Source organism: Trichomycterus rosablanca, chromosome 4 (assembly GCF_030014385.1).
Source record: "Trichomycterus rosablanca isolate fTriRos1 chromosome 4, fTriRos1.hap1, whole genome shotgun sequence".
NCBI lineage: Eukaryota > Metazoa > Chordata > Actinopteri > Siluriformes > Trichomycteridae > Trichomycterus > Trichomycterus rosablanca.
Genome location: NC_085991.1, coordinates 16,937,819 through 16,945,255, shown reverse-complemented (window position 1 = coordinate 16,945,255; position 7,437 = coordinate 16,937,819). Strand labels below are relative to the sequence as shown.

The following is a 7,437-nucleotide window of genomic DNA, read 5'->3' as shown; positions in this document are numbered from 1 at the left end:
AGGAACATACACGAAAGTATGCTTTTTTTGTGCATTTAAAACATACTCAACTGGTTTGATAACATTAAAGTTATTTCTATAAAATGACTGTCGTTTGCGCTCTGTGCCAAGAGGCCCGTACCTTGAGAGAAATTTGAGTGGGTTCAAAGTTTGTAATTCTTCAGTCAGTGAAGCTAAAACAGAAGCATCAACTGTGCAACTATTGTCCTTCAAAACTTTATCAATGACAGTCTTTATATTTTGATAAGCAAATTCTCCAATGTCAAATAACTCATCAATTATTTCCTGTACTGCTGAATTTGATACATGCAAAAGAGCTTGCATGTGAAGAAACAGAGATCCCAATTGATGTTGAACGGTCTTTACATGTTCAAGTTCAGCCTCAGCCTCAAATACAGAATCAGATTTTTGCAGTGTCTAAAACAAAACCCTCTTCTGTTAAAGGCACTGAAAGTGTATTCTGTACTAAAAGCTCTGGTCTGAAATTTTCAAGTGAGGAAAACTTATGATTGCGACTTCTATTTGCAGTAAAAGTCGACAGCACACTAGACTGGAATATGCAACCTAAAAAGGGACATTTAACAACTTCTCTGTTTCTCAAATGAGTCTTCAGGTGACTGAAGTATTTATTAATGTCACTAGGCTCTGAGAAAGTACACAAATCACAGGACAATTTGCTTACAATCGTATGAGCTTCTTTTACATGCTCTTTCAGATTAACTTTAAGTTCTACTTGGGTTTGAAAAGTTTTTAAACAGTCTTTATAAATACAGACAAGACCTGAACACCTTCGATAATGCCCATGACGTTTTTTGTAGTGCTGTAATATCCTTCCTTGGCCATTAGTGGAAAACGCACAAAACTTACATTTCCACTTCATGAACGTGGCATGCCTTCAGAACTCTGCAAAGAGAAAAAAACAAGACTGCTGAATTGTGTTCTCAAAAATGTATGTAAATAAAATTGTTATCTGGATAGCGATATATTTAGGTCTCTTCATTTATCCATACATAGGTCAATTAAACCCAACTACAACATTTAAAAAATCAGAAATCAGCTCAAGAAAAAATCTGACAAAGATGACAAATAAATCCCACTTTCTAGCTAATTACATCACTAGAAGAAATGTTATATTCCATTTTTGAGCTTTCTGGTCTTGGTAGAAGAAAACTGTGCAAGTAACCTGGTTAGTAAACACGGCTGTGCACCACTATGTCCGGGATAAAACACATAAAAAGGCGCCAAGCTGATACGTAGCAAAGCTATCTAGCCAACTAACTTTACTAGCACTAGCTAATCCGAGCCGCAACCTAGTCAACGATTTTTTTATTTATTTAACTCCAGTAACGTTACACATATTACTAAAACTACAACCACCAACTAAAATACCCACTTTGAACTCCAATGGTTTAGTAAAATTCGTTATCTACTGTTAACATTTAAGGCTTTACAAACATGATGAATTAACGACGGAAGACCGTGGTAATGCGCTCACAGAGTACAGTTATTACATTTTATCAACTCAAAAGCACGAACACTAGTGAAAAGACGAAAATATATCTCCTTGTCGGGAAGTTGGACAAAGTAAGCTAGAAAGGAGAATTGGTGGGAACGTTCCATAAAAATGGAGGGAAACTATATCTGTAATTATTTCACGGTTTCAACGTCTTTAAAAAAAAATAATAACACTCAGCAGAGCGACATGGTACAAAATGAGTCATTAATGAACTTTGAAAATAGATTTCTAACGAATTAGCTAGCTAGTTAACATAACATTTACCACTATTAGCTTACCCGAGCACACATGCAGCCGTTTCGTTCGAAGGCAAACCAAAGTTTATTTCGCCTCAGTTAACGTTACGTTATACGCATTACAGCACAAAACATCGCAACCACCATTTAAAATATCTGCCAAATAGTTAGATCGTCGTACACAATTTTGCTTTCTATCACACAATTTAAACACTGATAAACTCACCTGCTTCCCGCCGTTAATGCTGTCAGTAAACGCTACTCCAGCTTCCCAAACTCCACTCGGTGTATCAATCCGCACTCAATTTGCCTCAAACTGTAGTCCAGTCAGGTGTGTCCCTCTGCCGCTGAAAGTAGTCCACTGTTGTATAACGTGTGTCGTGTTTAATCTGTATTAATATTAATGGCTTTCCGTCTGAAAAAAATTAGTTAGCCCCATGCTCCCATGGTTTTAACGTATTAAAAATATTTTTGTTTTGTGTAACTCAAAAATGGTGCCCACCTCTCGGAATCGCCCACTCTTTCCCCCTTTCCATTTTTAACTGATAACTTACAGACATGAGTTAAATGAACATTGATAACTCAGAAAAACTCACAAGTAGTCAAGACAACTGATTATTTTACGTTATATTTTCTGAAAACTTATTTACCTGAGTTCAATATCCAAAACTTGTCATGACAATTGGAGTTGAAAAGAAGAAATGAGTTCACATAACTTATTGAGGCTGAAATGTTTTACAGTGTGTGGTGGCAAAGATAGAGTTTGTAGATTTTAGCCGACCGTCGTTATTCGATGTGCAGCTCGGATCAGTAGAACGGATTCGTTGTGTTATTGCGTGGGGACAACAGTGGTCGTCCAGAGCTATTTTACGTAAAATAGAACGCTAATTTCTGATAATGAGGGACCCGCGTTCGCGCTTTCCCTTGATTTCTGTTGTGGGAAAGCAATAACTTGTAAGCTTGGGCGACACCGTATTCATTTTGTTTCTTGTTCTGTATGATTTTCATTCTGATACGTCGTTATTCGATGTGCAGCTCGGATCAGTAGAAAGGATTTGTGGCGTTTTGCGTTGGGACAAAAGTGGTCGTCCAGAGCTATTTTTGGATAGGCAGCGTTTACATAAAAAGCTTGTTAAAGAGACCGGTGTTTTAGATCAGCTTTAGCACTGGGCCAGGCACGTGCACAGACATTTTTGGGGGCAGGTGCTCAAGCAAAAAAAAAGGGCACCCATCGCCAAAATTATTAATAAAATAAAAAATAAAAAAACCACAGTAGGATATTTAATTTATATATAAAGTTAGTGGGGGACTGCGTTCGCGCTCTCCCCTGATTTCTGTGGTGGCAAACATGGAGCTTGTAGATTTTAGCCGACCGTATTCATTTAGTTTCTTGTTCTGTATGATTTTCATTCTGATTCGTTGTTCTTTTGCGTGCAGCTCCGATCAACTGGACGGATTCGTGATGTTATTGCGTGGGGAAAAAAGTGGTCGTGTTCAGAGCTATTTTGGATAGGCAGCGTTTACCTAAAAAGCTTGTTGATACAAACGTGAAATAGAACGTTAATTTCTGATGATGAGGGAACGCATTCGCGCTTTCCCTTGATTTCTGTGGTGGCAAAGCAAGAGGTTGTAAAATTGAGCGAGACCGTATTCATTTTGTTTCTTGTTCTGTATGATTTTCATTCTGATTCGTCGTATTTCGATTTGCAGCTCGGATCAGTGAACGGATTTGTGGCGTTTTTGCGTTGGAAAAAAAGTGGTCGTCCAGAGCTATTTTTGGATAGGCAGTGTTTACATAAAAAGCTTGTTGCTACAAACGTTAAAGAGACCGGTGTTTTAGATCAGCTTTAGCACTGGGCACATAATTAGCCGTTTGCACTATTTCTTAGGCTAATTTGACCGTTTTGAGCTATGCCAAACCTGTAAAGGGCATGCTTGTCAGGTGGATTTTTACAGTGTTTATTTTTTTCTTTTTTGTAGATCAATTTGAAATGATCATTTTTGTCTTCTGTTTTGGTTGAACCAAGTTTTTTTCTCCTTATTTTCAGGCAAATGTCGGCGTGGTTGTTTTGATGTTGCAGAATAGCGGCGTTTGTGTTCGGTGAGGTTTGTGCTGGTGTGATGAGTAGACGAGTGGAGCTCACCGTGAGTTTGAACGGTGTGTGATTCGGTGTTTCTGTTCGGCGGTGCCTCTGGACCTCATACTTACCTACTTACCTGGCAGGGGCGGGGTAATAATTATTACTGACTAATAAAATAAAATAAAAACACAGTAGGATATTTAACTTATATATAAAGTTGGGGGGGGACTGTGTTCGCGCTCTCCCCTGATTCCTGCAGGTGGCAAAGACAGCTTGTAGATTTTAGCCGACCGTATTCATTTAGTTTCTTGTTCTGTATGATTTTCATTCTGATTCGTTGTTCTTTTGCGTGCAGCTCCGATCAATTGGACGGATTTGTGGTGTTATTGCGTGGGGAAAAAAGTGGTCGTCCAGAGCTATTTTTGGATAGGCAGCGTTTACATAAAAAGCTTGTTGATACAAACGTGAAATAGAACGCTAATTTCTGATAATGAGGGACCGCATTCGCGCTTTCCCTTGATTTCTGTGGTGGCAAAGCAAGAGCTTGTAAACTTGAGCGAGACCGTATTCATTTTGTTTCTTGTTCTGTATGATTTTCATTCTGATTCGTCGTTATTCGATGTGCAGCTCGGATCAGTTAAACGGATTTGTGGCGTTTTTGCGTTGGGTAAAAAAGTGGTCGTCCAGAGCTATTTTTGGATAGGCAGTGTTTACATAAAAATTGAACCAAGTTGAACCAACAATTTTCAGGCAAATGTCGGCGTGGTCGTTTTGATGTTGCAGAATAGCGGCGAGGTTTGTGCTGGTGTGATGAGTAGACGAGTGGAGCTCACCGTGAGTTTGAACGGTGTGTGATTCGGTGTCCCTGTTCGGCGGTGCCTCTGGACCTCATACTTACCTGGCAGGAGCGAGACCATGATCAAGAAGGTGGTTCACCCAAAGCCAGGCTCAGCCATTGTACTCCGGTTGTGCTGACAGCTGCGAATTCCCCAAATGTGGGAATCTCGACTGCATAATTTCTGATAGTGGGGGACTGCGTTCGCGCTCTCCCCTGATTTCTGTGGTGGCAAAGATAGAGCTTGTAGATTTTAACCGGTCGTCCAGAGCTATTTTTAGATAATTTTATTATTGTTTATATAAAAAGCTTGTTGATACAAACATTAAAGAGACCGGTGTTTTAGATCAGCTTTAGCACTGGGCCAGGCACGTGTTCGGGTAGCCATTTGTTTTAACTTTTATATCCTATTGTTGCAAATTACTTTTTACTTTTCATTTAAGGCTTTTTGCAAAAGTAAACTTGTCTTTTGTGAAGTGGAACCTTTGTTAAACTAAATGGACGAACATTTTCTTACTCATTATGCTATTTTTGAATAGCATGTACACCAGTCTGATGGGACTTTTTCATCTTCCGTCTAATTTTGGTAAGTCTTATACTTTACTTAACAATTTTGTTTCAAATAAATGATCTTAATGTTGACACTAAATAAATAATCAAACAGCGCTGCTTTATTTCCCGTGTTTAGGCTACATGCTAGCATGCTAGCCTTCATACGAAGCAAAGAGTGTGCTGGCTTGCTTTATTTTATTCCTTAAATGAATGGTATTAATGTTGATATTAATACTTCTGTTTCTTGTTTTTTTTGTTTTGTTTTAGAGAGCTGCAGCCAAACGTTAAGAAATCAGCTTGCTGTGTGAAACTGAGTACAGGTTCATGGTTACTGTGAAGAGCTGTTTGTGTTTCATCAGAACTTTATATACAGCTTGTACAGTTTTTAAGATGTTTTCTTGACATGTTGTATTTTAAGTAAATACTTCTGAAGTGAAATAAAGAAAAATAATGTTATTATTCTGTCTGTTTTCATATGAACATTTCTAATTGATATTTAACACGTAATTAACATGAAAACTAAGAAGAAATCAATATTTTTGTCCATTGAGCTCAAGATAATAAGTAGAATTATTGGGAAAACATATTTCCCATTACAGTTGGTATAACAAAAAAAAATTAAGTTTAATCAATTTGCCTTTTAGGTGTAATAACTTAATGTTTTATGTTATGCTAACTCAAGTTTTCATTAAACATTACTTAACTTTTTTTGGGCAACCGGTTTCCTCAAGTTCTTTAAGTAGAATGAACTAGTAGTATATATCATACACTAACTGTCAAAATTTGATTATATATGATTTATGACCCCTGATTTATGACCCCTCTGTGTATGACAGACTAGTTTTGATTGACATGCCATTTTGACCGACAGGCCATGGTTCCTCACAGACATCATGATTAATGCTGGCTAAATATAAATTTATATTTTAAAATAAATGTATTTATGAAACAAATAAACGAGAAACTTAGTTTTTTCTTCACAGGACAATACACACACACACACATACACACACACACATCACGGTTTATCCGGTTAGGCACCGCTATGTCTCTACATTAAATGGTTAATAGGAACAGTGTAACTATATGTTAATGTTTCATTTGTGTTTATAACAATGTCAGGATGGCAGACAGGTGTGGTGTATCTTTACTTCAAAGGGGTTACAGACGCGTATTCCCCCCCACCCCAACAAGCGGTTGGGGTCACAAACACGTCCCAAGTTTTATGACACCTCAGGCCACACTGACTGGCCATCACACACAAAATATTTAAATATGTAAATGTTAAGAGGCGTGTTCCAGGTAAAACAGTATGTATAGCTGATGTTTCATAGTTAGTTTACAAAAGGTCGTTCAAGACACGAAGACGCTAAGACACCAAGATACCATTTGGAAATCTCCAATGGACTCTAGCATTCTTGGTAAGTGTATTGCTGGTTCGTCCTTTCTACTTATTTCTGTTGTAAGAATTTCGGGGGTTATAATGTTTTTCTCACTTTACAGGGTTTTTTGTTGTATAGGAACATCTGAGCTTGAAACAATCCAAGCCATTAGAAGCATTGAAGGATTATCTCAACTGTTTGAAGGTATGTTTTCTGTATTGTAACATTTAATTGTTGATGTTTATTTGTTATGCAACATAATATTTCATACATTTCTACAGAAACAGCTGACACATCCAGTTATGTACATCCACTTGGTGAGGTATGATTTATTCTGTAAGTTGATTGTATTTTAATGTGTAATACTAATTATATGTTCTGTAGTAGGGCTAACGCGACTGGTTGAGTCTACGGGGTTGTCTGTGCTACCTTTGCCTAATTTATTTCTTCTAGCGGTTAGTAACGTATGGTTTCGTTTTAATTCTTTAAAAAGTTTAAAGTTTAAGTGTATGTAATGCCGTTAATACGTGACTTTTTAAAAAAAGCTATATAAAAATATGCAAAGTGCTGAAATTAGCTGTACTTGATTGATTACAGTTGAATAACTGTTTATCTAATAATGCTGTGTGTTAAAGTTTTATTTAACCATATTTATACATGCCTTTGGTAATTTTTCATACATTTAGGAAAGCCAATCATTTTTAAATAACCATCTGCGACCTTAACATTACGACAACACAAAATGTATTCGGTTATTTTTCAGTTTTGTACTTTATTAGCAGTTCAATATGTACAGTAAAGGTTGTTTAAAGTATAAAGTTGAGTTTAAAGTTAA

General features: G+C 37.1%; 1 non-coding gene across 1 annotated transcript; it reads left to right on the top strand.

Moving 5' to 3' along the window:
- The first annotated feature begins 4,723 nt into the window (after window positions 1-4,723).
- Window positions 4,724-4,887, top strand: LOC134313218 (U1 spliceosomal RNA). The gene has a single exon (XR_010012111.1). It is a non-coding gene; the product is annotated as a U1 spliceosomal RNA (small nuclear RNA).
- The last annotated feature ends 2,550 nt before the right edge of the window (window positions 4,888-7,437 follow it).